General features: G+C 36.7%; 2 long non-coding RNA genes across 3 annotated transcripts; both read left to right on the top strand.

Moving 5' to 3' along the window:
* The first annotated feature begins 2767 nt into the window (after positions 1-2767).
* On the top strand, positions 2768-10817 carry LOC309498953. 2 transcript variants are annotated; one of them, XR_014206080.1, is made up of 5 exons: positions 2768-3614; positions 5382-5427; positions 6594-6652; positions 8101-8134; positions 10284-10817. It is a non-coding gene; the product is annotated as an uncharacterized lncRNA (long non-coding RNA). The 2 variants fall into 2 exon arrangements; XR_014206081.1 differs by lacking the exon at positions 10284-10817 and having other exon boundaries at positions 7914-10004.
* Positions 5640-6569, top strand: LOC309499872. Its single transcript, XR_014206381.1, has 2 exons — positions 5640-6061; positions 6148-6569. It is a non-coding gene; the product is annotated as an uncharacterized lncRNA (long non-coding RNA).
* Positions 10818-12697: the final 1880 nt, after the last annotated feature.

Genomic DNA, 12697 nt, shown 5'->3' with positions numbered 1-12697 from the left:
GTTTAACAAATCTGTTGACTTAACTAAACTTATTAACTATGAATAAATAAAATTGTGTAAAAATGTCTACAATTAAATTAAGTAAAGATAATTAATTATTTTTTGAGTGTATTTATGTTTATGTATCAAGGTAGTGATGGGAGAAATTAAGCTTTTCCGTTTCAGAATGGGAGGTATGTCAAACCCGAGAAAGACCGTTTCTGAAAGAGAGGCAACTTATACTTACACACTGAGCAAGCGACGTCTGTGGACGTACAAAACAGGTTGATATCAAGTCCGCCCGTCCAGGCCATGATCTGAACGTCCATTGACAGCCAGAATTAGTCGATTAATGACACTGAGAAATTATGTCCAATCTGGCCATAATCTAAACGTCTACTGACAGCCAGAACTAGTTCAGAAAAGACGTTCATACTGACTATAATCTGGACGTCCGTTGACATCCAGAAACAGTCCATAAATGACGTGAATAATATGTCCAATCCGGCCATAATCTAAACGTCCACAGACAGCCAGAACTAGTTCAGAAAAGACGTTCATACTGACTATAATCTAGACGTCCGTTGACATCCAGAAACAGTCCATAAATGACGTGAATAAAGATGTCCAATCCGGCCATAATCTAAACGTCCACTGACAGCCAGAACTAGTTGAGAACAGACGTTCATACTGACTATAATCTGGACGTCCGTTGACATCCAGAAACAGTCCATAAATGACGTGAATAAAGATGTCCAATCCGGCCATAATCTAAACGTCCACTGACAGCCAGAACTAGTTCAGAAAAGACGTTCATACTGACTATAATCTGGACGTCCGTTGACATCCAGAAACAGTCCATAAATGACGTGAATAAAGATGTCCAATCCGGCCATAATCTAAACGTCCACTGACAGTCAGAACTAGTTCAGAAAAGACGTTCATACTGACTATAATCTGGACGTCCGTCGACATCCAGAAACAGTCCATAAATGACGTGAATTAAGATGTCCAATCCGGCCATAATCTAAACGTCCACTGACAGCCAGAACTAGTTGAGAACAGACGTTCATACTGACTATAATCTGGACGTCCGTTGACATCCAGAAACAGTCCATAAATGACGTGAATAAACATGTCCAATCCGGCCATAATCTAAACGTCCACTGACAGCCAGAACTAGTTCAGAAAAGACGTTCATACTGACTATAATCTGGACGTCCGTTGACATCCAGAAACAGTCCATAAATGACGTGAATAAAGATGTCCAATCCGGCCATAATCTAAACGTCCACAGACAGCCAGAACTAGTTCAGAAAAGACGTTCATACTGACTATAATCTGGACGTCCGTTGACATCCAGAAACAGTCCATAAATGACGTGAATAAAGATGTCCAATCCGGCCATAATCTAAACGTCTACTGACAGCCAGAACTAGTTCAGAATAGACGTTCATACTGACTATAATCTGGACGTCCGTTGACATCCAGAAACAGTCCATAAATGACGTGAATAAAGATGTCCAATCCGGCCATAATCTAAACGTCCACTGACAGCCAGAGCTAGTTCAGAACAGACGTTCATACTGACTATAATCTGGACGTCCGTTGACATCCAGAAACAGTCCATAAATGACGTGAATAAAGATGTCCAATCCGGCCATAATCTAAACGTCCACTGACAGCCAGAACTAGTTCAGAACAGACGTTCATACTGACTATAATCTGGACGTCCGTTGAAATCCAGAAACAGTCAATGACTGACAGCCAGAACTAGTTCAGAACAAAATGACAAACAATATCTGTAAATTAATTAACTGACTGTTACGGACTATATCATTAACTGTTAAATTGATCTTGCTGGTCAGACACCAACAGGGTTCATGATGCACACATGGCACTTTTAAGTCCTCCTGGGAAGTTTGTATTCATGAGGTTTTACTATTATTTTTTTATTTTTTTTATGTTTTAAATTAATTTATGAAGCCACTGTAAAATGTATCATTAGCCTACATGTTATGTTATACTATAACACTGTCATATTTTGTGCAGGCATTAGCTTACTTCATCGTAAATAGAAAAGCCTGACAATGTAACTGCTAAATACCCAAGTATTGTGGTATTCCACAATGTTTCTCACTGACACACTCATAACTCGAGATTGTGGATTAAAGAAAATCCCAAGCTTCCTACTCATATTTTCATCATTGTGGCGGCGTTCATGTGTGTTCAATTTGTAAATACGATCTTTATGATACTAGGTATGTCTTGAATGCATCAATAGCTCTAGTTTAGGGACAATCCATACAAACAATCTTTACTAAACAGACTGTCACATTGAGAAGATTTTTGTCCTTAATCAATGCTAAAGGCCTAACCACTGCAGTTAACACCATGCTGTTAAATAAAAGTCTGTAGACAAGTCTTAAGGTTAGGGTTAGGGTTAACCTTAACCCTTAATTTCTAACCCAGACCCGGATTCACAGACAGGGTTTAGATAAAGCCAGGATTTGTCCTTAGTTCAATTTGGGTATTTAATTATAGCTTTTAAAAATGTGCCTTAGAAAAAAAAAAACCATTACTGGCGTGCATCTTGAGACAAAACAATGGCACTGCCATAAGATATGTTGCTTTCAGGTAATACAGCTCAAACATGCATTTTAGTCTGGGACTACAGGCTTGCCTGTGAAGTGTGAAACCCGGGGTATTATGTTGTAACTTGTTTATAATTATGCCAATGTTACCAAAGTGTTGCGTTGGACTAACTCTAAACCAACAGGTTGTGTACCAGTGCCACACAGGGTGAAAAGGGATGTTGACATTATTAGGCATAAGAGTGTTTCTAAAGGAAAGGTCAAGAATTTGTGAAAGTGTAAAAGGGTCATTATGGGTCACATGAATGTAACTGTCACCACCATGATACCAATTCATTAGATTTTCATATAGATCTACATACAGAATTGTATATGAATATATGCAGTGTTTGCTCTGTTTAATATACTGTTTGCTCTATTAAATTGCACTTTATCAGAACAGTGGTAAATAAATATTATATATGGTCAGTTACTGTAAGTTCTTACAGTATTTTTAATCTTTCATTTTTATTGTTTAATTTTTAATCATGCACTGCAATGAAAAAACAATTTAACCAATTGATTAAATATAACAGCCAGCCTACAAATACAACCAAATAAATAGCACATAATATATTTTATATATATATATATATATATATATATATATATATATATATATATATATATTCATATTTCCCTGTAATTGCAATGTTGCCACACTATTGGCTGTCTCTCCTAGCTGTTTTGAGCATGATTGGTTATTCTCTGTTTATTCTGACTGTCATCCAGGAATCTAGCCAATGACAACTATGCGCGCCTTTACGAGTCAAGTTTGAATAAACGTCAGTTGAGTGAGTCGGTGTTTCCTTTGCTGCTGCGCGGGATCTTCAATTTGCCTATTCTGTGGGTTTTACATCGTTTAAAACATGGATTATTTTTCATCGGACTGCTAAATGTTTATTTTGAGCGAGTTGCTGGGTGTTGCTGGATGTAAATGAAGAACAAACAAGGAATATGGACAAAGAATTTTATCAACGGAAATATTGCAATCTACGGAAGGTAAAACTTTATTTTATACAAATTCTGCTACATCAAGATATACATTTACATTTACATTTACATTTAGTCATTTAGCAGACGCCCTTATCCAAAGCGACTTACAAATTAGGACTAAGTTCAGCGAGTCATCATAAAGAGGCAAAAGCAACAACAACGCAGGAAGTGCTCAAAATACGAAGTTCAGGTATTATTCAGAGTAGCATAAGCCTGATAAGTGATGTTTCAAAGGGAAAGGATTTTTTTTTTTTTTTTTTTTTTTTTTTTTTTTTTTTTTTTTTTTTCTATAAGGTTAAGTGCTCACGGAAGAGATTGGTTTTCAGCTGTTTTTTGAATGTTGTCAGGGATTCTGCATTCCGGATGAGGGTGGGGAGAGCGTTCCACCAGCATGGAACTGTAAATGAGAATGTTCTGGAAAGTGATTTTGTGGCTTTCTGTGATGGAACCACGAGACGTCGCTCGTTGACCGATCGTAGGTGTCTGGTAGGGATGTAGACTCGTAGGAGTGAGTGAAAGTAGGAGGGAGCTGAGCCTGTGATAGTTCTGTAAGCAAGCGTCAGTGCCTTGAACTTGATGCGAGCAGCTAGAGGTAGCCAGTGCAGAGAGATGAACAGAGGAGTGACGTGGGCCCTCTTGGGCTCGTTGAAGACAAGACGAGCTGCAGCATTCTGGATCATCTGTAGGGGTTTGGTCGCACATGCTGGGAGTCCAGCCAGAAGGGCATTGCAGTAGTCAAGCCTAGAGATGACCAGGGCCTGGACGATAAGTTGTGTTGCATGCTCAGTTAGGAAAGGCCTGATCTTCCTGATGTTGTGCAGTGCAAACCTGCATGATCGAGCTGTCTTTGAAATGTGATCTGTGAAGGTCAGCTGGTCATCAAACGTTACTCCAAGATTTCTGACCGATCTTGATGGGGTGATTAATGATGACTCTAGCTGGATGGTGAAGTCGTGCTGTAGAGACGGATTGGCAGGGAGGACGAGAAGCTCAGTCTTTGCCAGGTTGAGCTGCAGGTGGTGTTCCTTCATCCATGTGGAGATGTCCGCCAGACAGCTTGAGACCCGTGCAGCTACTGTGGGATCATCTGGTTGAAAGGAGAGGAAGAGCTGTGTGTCATCAGCATAGCAGTGGTAGGAAAAACCATGTGCCTGTATGATGTGTCCCAGTGATGTGGTGTAGATGGAGAAGAGGAGGGGACCAAGAACTGAACCCTGGGGAACCCCTGTGGTCAGCTGATGTGCTCTGGATACCTCGCCTCTCCATGCGACCTTGAAGGACCTACCTGTGAGATAGGACTCAAACCAGTGGAGTGAAGTTCCTGTGATGCCCAGCGATGAGAGGGTGGACAGAAGGATCTGATGATTCACCGTGTCGAAGGCAGCAGACAGATCCAGGAGAATGAGGACTGAAGATTTGGAAGCAGCATATAGTGTATTAAATTGAGAATCTAAACGCGATTAGAGCAATATTGTTAGTGCATACGGTATTCCAATGTTAATGTTATGTGCTGCCAGCATGTGTAACTTGTCTAACTTAGTTTATGATAAAATAAAACTCAACTGTCACAGTCTTATACTATAAGAATCTGCACACTAGGCTTATGAATGATCGCGGGATGGCTAACCGATCAGTTAAATTAACGAGTCGTAATAATATGTTTTGGAGCTGGTGAGTCAATTTAGCAAGCTTTTGCAAATGTCTCCGTAAGTAGGCTAAGTAAAACAAATAACTAATATTGATGTGTATGTGTGTGTTTCCTTCATGATCCAGGCATTTGGGGAATAAATATTATCCAGCCACACGATGTTCAGATGCGGTGTGAGTATTGTCATAAAATACACGTGAAATAGAGGCAGAATATGTGAATCTTCTCAAATGCACTGGTTCAAACCCTCCAGACAAGCTTTATCTTTTTGAGTTTACAGGCCTAGCTGACCCAAAAATAAATGTCTTTCAAAATGAAAGTATTTTCAAACCTGTATAACTTACTTTTGTGAAACACAAGAATTTGGGGAATAAAACAACTGTATGCATTGTAGCCTGTGACAAAAATAAATGGCATTTTTCAAGATATCTTAATTATGGTTCTACATAAGAAACTCATACAATTTCAACATATGGGTGAGTAAGCTACATAATGAGATAACTCTTTTTTTTTTCTTTTTTTTTTTTTTGGATGAGCTGTTCTTTTAAAGGATTAGTTCACGTCAAAGTTGAAAATTGTGTCATCATTTACTCAACCTCAAGTTGTTTCAAACCTGTATGAATTTCTTTCTTCTGCTGAACACAAAGAAAGATATTTTGAAGAATGTCTGTAACTTGGGTCCCATTGACTTCCATAGTATTTTTTTTTCCTACTATGGAAGTCAATGGGACCCAAGTCTGTCTGGTTACCGACATTCTTCAAAATATCTTTCTTTGTGTTCAGCAGAAGAAAGAAATTCATACAGGTGAATTCAAATACAAATTCAAAACAACTTGAGGGTGAGTAAATGATGACACAATTTTCAACTTTGAGGTGAACTAATCCTTTAAGGACATTTGCTAAATTAACCATGTTTTTTATTATAGTGTAGAAACCATGTTTTTATGGTGGATTGATTACAATAATTTATTAAGTGAGTATAGGAGCAGGCTTCACTGCATATATTAATAAACTTTTAGAGTGCTGGCCTGGATAATTGTAATACATAAAATAGGTAAGTGGCCGCACTATGCATAAACTTTTATTTGCAAAAATGCGTTTAGGCGCGTGCCGAAACCTGTTTTTGCAAATAAAAGTTTATGCATAATGCGGCCTCTTACCTATTTTACATATTACAATAATTTATTACCATTTGGTTAGTGTCGCAAAACATTGTTAATTTTTAGTAAGGGTTCTCCAGATTTATATAACACTTATGGAACATAAAAAAATGGTCCTATGTTACGCGATCAATAATCCTATTAACACACTTTTTTTATATATATATATATTTTTAGATCAAGCATTGGACTTACGGAGCAGAATAGGCACCAACAGAGAAACAAGTCCATCACTAGTAAGTATCCACTGCAGTATCTGGTTACACTTTATTTCGATAGTCCACTTTCACTAACATGTCAACTAACTCTCATTAGAGTATTAGTAGGCTGTAGTAGACAGTCAATAGACTGGTAGGTTAAGTTTAGATGTTAGGATTCGGGTTAGGAGAATAAGTTGACTTGTAGTTGCCAAGTAACTTATAGTCAGTAGAATGTCTGTTGGGGGACCAACAAAACAGAGTGTTATTAAGCAGACAGTCTACTAATACTCTAATGACAGATAGTTGACATGTAGTTGCAAAGTTACTTATAGTTAGTAGAATGTCTAAAGTGGACTATCGAAATAAAGTGTTACCCAGTATTTAAATCCGCAGTCAATTTTAAAGGCACAATGCACTCCGAAATTAAAAAAATATCTATTTTTTTCTTCTCTCGTGCCATTCCAGATATATATCTGACTTTCTTTCCACAAAGATTTTTTGAAAAATTATCCATTATTGTAAGCCAATATAATGCAAGAGCATACGCCAGAAACTTCATACAGCGTACTCACAGCTTGCTGTGTTGTTCACACAAGATGTTTTCTGCACTTATCATGTGAGCTTTACAATGCTCTTGGACTTTTTCGACCTTCAGCATTTTGGTGTCTATTCACTTGCATTATTTGACACACAAACACAAGAGATGGATAATATTTCTAAAAGTCTAGTTTATTTTTTCTAAAATATGTGTTTTCATCTGAAGAAAGAAAATCATATACCTTTTGGTCGGCATAAGGTAGATAAAATGAAGGGGGAATCAGTTTGCTCTCCTTTACCTAGTATTATTTATAAACATTACATGTGATTTAATAAATGTACAATTAAAGGGGTGTTCGATGCATCTAAATCCCTTCACAAAGAGCCCTTCCACAAAAGGGTTAGCAAAGGGAGACATGCATCCGATGGTAAATTAACTGAAGTAATTTTATCTTATAGTAATTTAATATTATATTTATGGTAATGTGACCTAGGATGGCAAGTTCCTGTGTTTCATTTTAAAGTAGATATGGTGGAAGAGTTCAATTTAACATAGAATAATTGAGTTGTTTGTTTGGGTTTGCTATATTACACACATTTTCATCATACCGAAGTTCCATAGGTAAAACTTTTATTAATATATAAAATGTAATGTAACTACCTGCAGGGTTAAAAGAAAAGACGTCAAGAACACACAAACTTAAGGAACTTTTACACATCAACAATGTACTAAAAACGGAAGAGTTTTTTCTTTGTACAGATGACAATGTTATTAAAACGATTACCGTTTGGACAGATCCACTGTGTTAATCTACATGTTCCTTCTTTTGGTGATGCACATTTTTCTATCAGACATAAGTTTTAGATACCAGACAAAACGAATGAAATGTGACCCATGCTAATTAATTCCCCCCTTTTACCTCTCTCTTTTATCTTTCTGTGGCCAGGATCCGTCATTCATCAGAACAGCTACCAAGAGAAGTGAGTATTCGTCCTCTACCTCCTTTGTCTCAATGTTATTTCAACACAATTGGTCTCCAAAGTACTATATGTATGTGTTTATATTAGGGGTGTAAGATTAAGAAAATGTCATAATTCGATACAATTGCGATTTTCGATGGAAAAAACAATTCACAGTATGTAAATGTAGTTACTTTTCCTATATAGGTATTAGGGATGTGCATCTCCATAACTGAGGCCGATACGATACGCATCTCGATGCATAGCCAACGATACAATACATTAATGATACATATAAGCAGCTGCCAGCTACCGATGCAATGCAATACGATTCACTTTTATTACGATCCGGTGCGATTCGATTTCGATTCAACGCATTGCAAAAATATGATGCTATGCAATTCAATATGGTATAGATAGTTAACTTTTATTTCTTTTGTTCAGACATAGGGCAAATCATAAAGTAGATTAAGTGCCATCTGACTTTTAACACATGGCTCTCTCACAATCAAAAGATTTGGTTTCCACAAAAAAAGCAGGTACTGTAGGCTAACTGACCAGAAAGCAGGTGCTGTTATTATGTGCTTCACGGGCCGTTTATCAGTTTGGACCAGTGCAGCGCGAGCCGATCTTGATCAAGCGACACTGTTACTACACAGCGCTAAGAGATCCCCACTGAAGTAATAACATCGCTGCGAGATCTATTGAGAAGCATTCATATTTCTCTGTTATTAACGGATCAAACAGCGCTGACGTGGAAACAATGTGCCATGAATGAACAATCCAGTGTCCACAGATCAGCAACATTCACCATGGATTTACTGTAGTAAAACAAACTGTAACCATGGAAGTTTGGCAGGAATAGTAGGCTATAATGCTTTCAAGTTACATTACGTTGGTTTTATTTTGACATGAATAAAATTACTGCCCTCAAATGTTAATCTGAACTAAAATAAACCTTTGTTTATAACTACAATATTACATTACATTTTTTTTCAAGGAGCTGTTTTACATGCTTCTAAGAGTCAATTATAGCTTCATCATTCCTCAAAGTAAAAAAAAAAAAAATCATACTTTATGATGTTACGTTTAATACAAAAAAAAAAGTTACAAATATTAAATCAAGGAAATTTCTCTGGCATTTCTTTCTTTTTCCTGTATCGAAAACGTACCGAACCATGACACAAAGTGTATCGTATTGAACCGAACCATGAATTTTGTGAACCGTTAACTTACACCCCTAATATGTGTGTGTGTGTGTGTGTGTGTGTATATGGGGCTGTTTAAACCTGGCCACTTGATGCGTTTTCTCAGATCGGATAGCTATCTGTTTTATCACAACAATTCCATTTACACCTGGTCACATAAATGTGTTTTTGCAAAACGGATATAAATCAGATCTTCGATTCCCTCGCTATGCAAATTTAATGGTGTTCACGTCACCGAAAGCAACAGATATGAACTGCATTTTATTGATCATCCGTTAAAATTTCTAAATCAAAGACCGCAATAGGAGAGAGCGCAACAGCCCTGGTAAGATCATTTTGTTTCTTTACTTTTAATGATGATAACTGTGTGTTAAGCATCGGGGACTTACTTTCACTTTAATTTGCGATAGTTTGCACGTTGGCTTGATGAATATCGTTAGATGGTCAGCGGCGATGCGGCAGTAGCGTCGTCATAACTTGCTATAACATGACATATAGCCTATAACACGCTCTTACAACTTTATTTTAGAGCGTTTTTGGGAGGAGTAAAATTTGCATGTGGTTTCAACAACCAGATGCATTTACACTTGTCCAGTTTCTTCTGGAATGCGGCCCAGACCACCTCCTGAAGTGGTTTGAGCAATCAGATTCAAATGCGTCACGAATGCATTTCGGAGGGCATTTACACCTGGTCTTTTAAAGATCATATAGCTATCCGATCACTAAAATCACATGAAGTTGTAAATGGCACCTATATGTGTGTGTGTGTGTGTGTGTGTGTGTGTGTGTGTGGAATGCCTTATATCAGGCTTGATGTAATTTTACTTGATTTTTGATTTATTTCATTTAATTGATTCGAGTACTCAAATTTTCAACTATGTATCTCTGCTATAAGCTAAACCACAACAGTGGCATTTGTATTTATTTATTTAACATGTGGATTTTTTTTGCTTTGATTGTAGCTGCTGTCATGAAATGGGACCCAGCTGCAATAGAGGCCCAAATAAAGTCTGTAGCCGATCATCTGAAACTGCTTGCTGCTATAAATGAAGCTTGTGAACCTTATAGCAGCCATATTTTGTTAATTGTTATGTTATATTGTTTTAACATTTTATAGATTATTTAAAGGGAAATTGTGTTAATTTACAACTTTACTGTTCAGGCTTTTAAGTTGTATTGTGTTAATTTATACTTTAGTCTTCCGGCTGTTAAGTTTTGGTCCAGCAGAACAAAATAGTAATAAAAATATATTTTGAGATTTAAATAGTTGATTTCTTGGAGTGATTAGTTTGTTTTACAGGAAAATGGTAAGCAGTTTATTACAGTTATATTGTTAAGATATACAAATGCAAGTATATACACTACACAGTTATTCAATTGAATATTCAATATTATCAATATTCTTTAAAATCTTATTTAGGTCTATGGTCTGTGTGTCTGCAGTTTCATGACACGACAACCATTAACATTGAGTAACTGGGTTTTTCTCAGTGAGAACTAGCTCAGTGAGTGGCATACACTCACTGCCACTGTTTTGTAAATATTTGTAAGAATTTTTTTTTTAAACTTGGATCCTTGAAAAATGCACATATAGGATTTCCATGTCAGTATGGGTCTTTAACAGTCTTTGACATTTCTACTACAGAAAACACGTCTAATACAACTTTTATTCTGACTGCCTTTAGATGTCTAACAATTACATCTGTAGCAAGTCTTTACTTGACATCTATAGAATGTCCAGAAAAGACGTAAAAAAAACTTTCATTCTGGCTCCTGTGAGGACGTCTTCTGGATGTCTAAGAATGACGTATTTAGCACGTCTTTAATTGACGTCTATACAATGTCCAGAAAAGACGTATAAAAAACTTTCATTCTGGCTCCTGTGAGGACGTCTTCTGGATGTCTAAGAATGACGTCTTTAGCACGTCTTTAATTGACGTCTATACAATGTCCAGAAAAGACGTATAAAAAACTTTCATTCTGGCTCCTGTGAGGACGTCTTCTAGATGTCTAAGAATGACGTCTTTAGCACGTCTTTAATTGACGTCTATACAATGTCCAGAAAAGACGTATAAAAAACTTTCATTCTGGCTCCTGTGAGGACGTCTTCTGGATGTCTAAGAATGACGTCTTTAGCACGTCTTTAATTGACGTCTATACAATGTCCAGAAAAGACGTATAAAAAACTTTCATTCTGGCTCCTGTGAGGACGTCTTCTGGATGTCTAAGAATGACGTCTTTAGCACGTCTTTAATTGACGTCTATACAATGTCCAGAAAAGACGTATAAAAAACTTTCATTCTGGCTCCTGTGAGGACGTCTTCTGGATGTCTAAGAATGACGTCTTTTAGACGTCTTCTAGACGACTTTTTGCTCGCTGGGAGTTACCATGGTAACTTTCTATGTGAACCTAACCTGGTCAGGAACAGGTTTTCTTCGATAAACCCAGAGTTTCTTTCGGTCTCCTCCCCTTTTTTAACCCTCTGGAGTCTGAGCGGTTTTTTGGGCCCTGGAGGTGTTCTGACATGCTCTGACATTTGTGCTTTTTTCAGTTGCTTATAAACATATTAATGGCAAAGGTGTAAATTCACTCTATATAGCACAAACAGGACTACAATAATATGTGAGCCACATGTACATGTTTTCATTTTTGAGAGAATAATGTTTATGCGTGGTTATCGAAAAAACTAAAAATTAAAGTTTTTGAAATAAGGCCACAAAACACATACTAAATATGTGGCAATAAGACTTTTGACTAATGGATGTCGTCGCCTATAGTTTTTTCTTCAAAATTATGTGAAAATAGTCTTGCTTTATCGTTCACATAAAACCATACATTGATTTAAATTGATGTAAAACAGGTTTTGCTTGGAAAGCCAATATGCGAGGGGGGCGTGAACAAGGAGTGGTTTACACCTTAGAATACAATGTCCCACCCACTCTGCATAATGATGAGCCATTCACTCAGGTGTGACACTGACTGAGCCACAATGCAAGGACAAAATATATATTTAGAAGAAGACTTATATTGACCATTTAAGATTTTGCTTACATCTATCTTGTAAATATGTTTAGCTATTTTATTAAAACGGTTACAATTACAACAATAATTACAATTTCAACAATATTTCAAGTGTACTCTTTCTTTGTAAAAAAAATGATTATAGGCCTACATTTTATCTATGTATTCATTAGTTTGAATATAGCCAACATTGGAACAGCTAACATCTTAGTTGATGACTTTATTTTTGACAAAAATAGTATTTTATATATAGAAATTGCTAAACAAAAGCTTATTTGATGTGGCAGTATATTCTACAGTAAAAACTGTACCCAAATCTACTAAACAAAATGTTGTCTTTCATATTTCGTCTGA

Source organism: Leuciscus leuciscus, assembly GCF_965113295.1.
Source record: "Leuciscus leuciscus genome assembly, chromosome: 5".
In the NCBI taxonomy this organism is placed as follows: domain Eukaryota; kingdom Metazoa; phylum Chordata; class Actinopteri; order Cypriniformes; family Leuciscidae; genus Leuciscus; species Leuciscus leuciscus.
The sequence above is the reverse complement of the archived record's forward strand: the minus strand, read 5'-3'. Positions and strand labels throughout refer to the sequence as shown.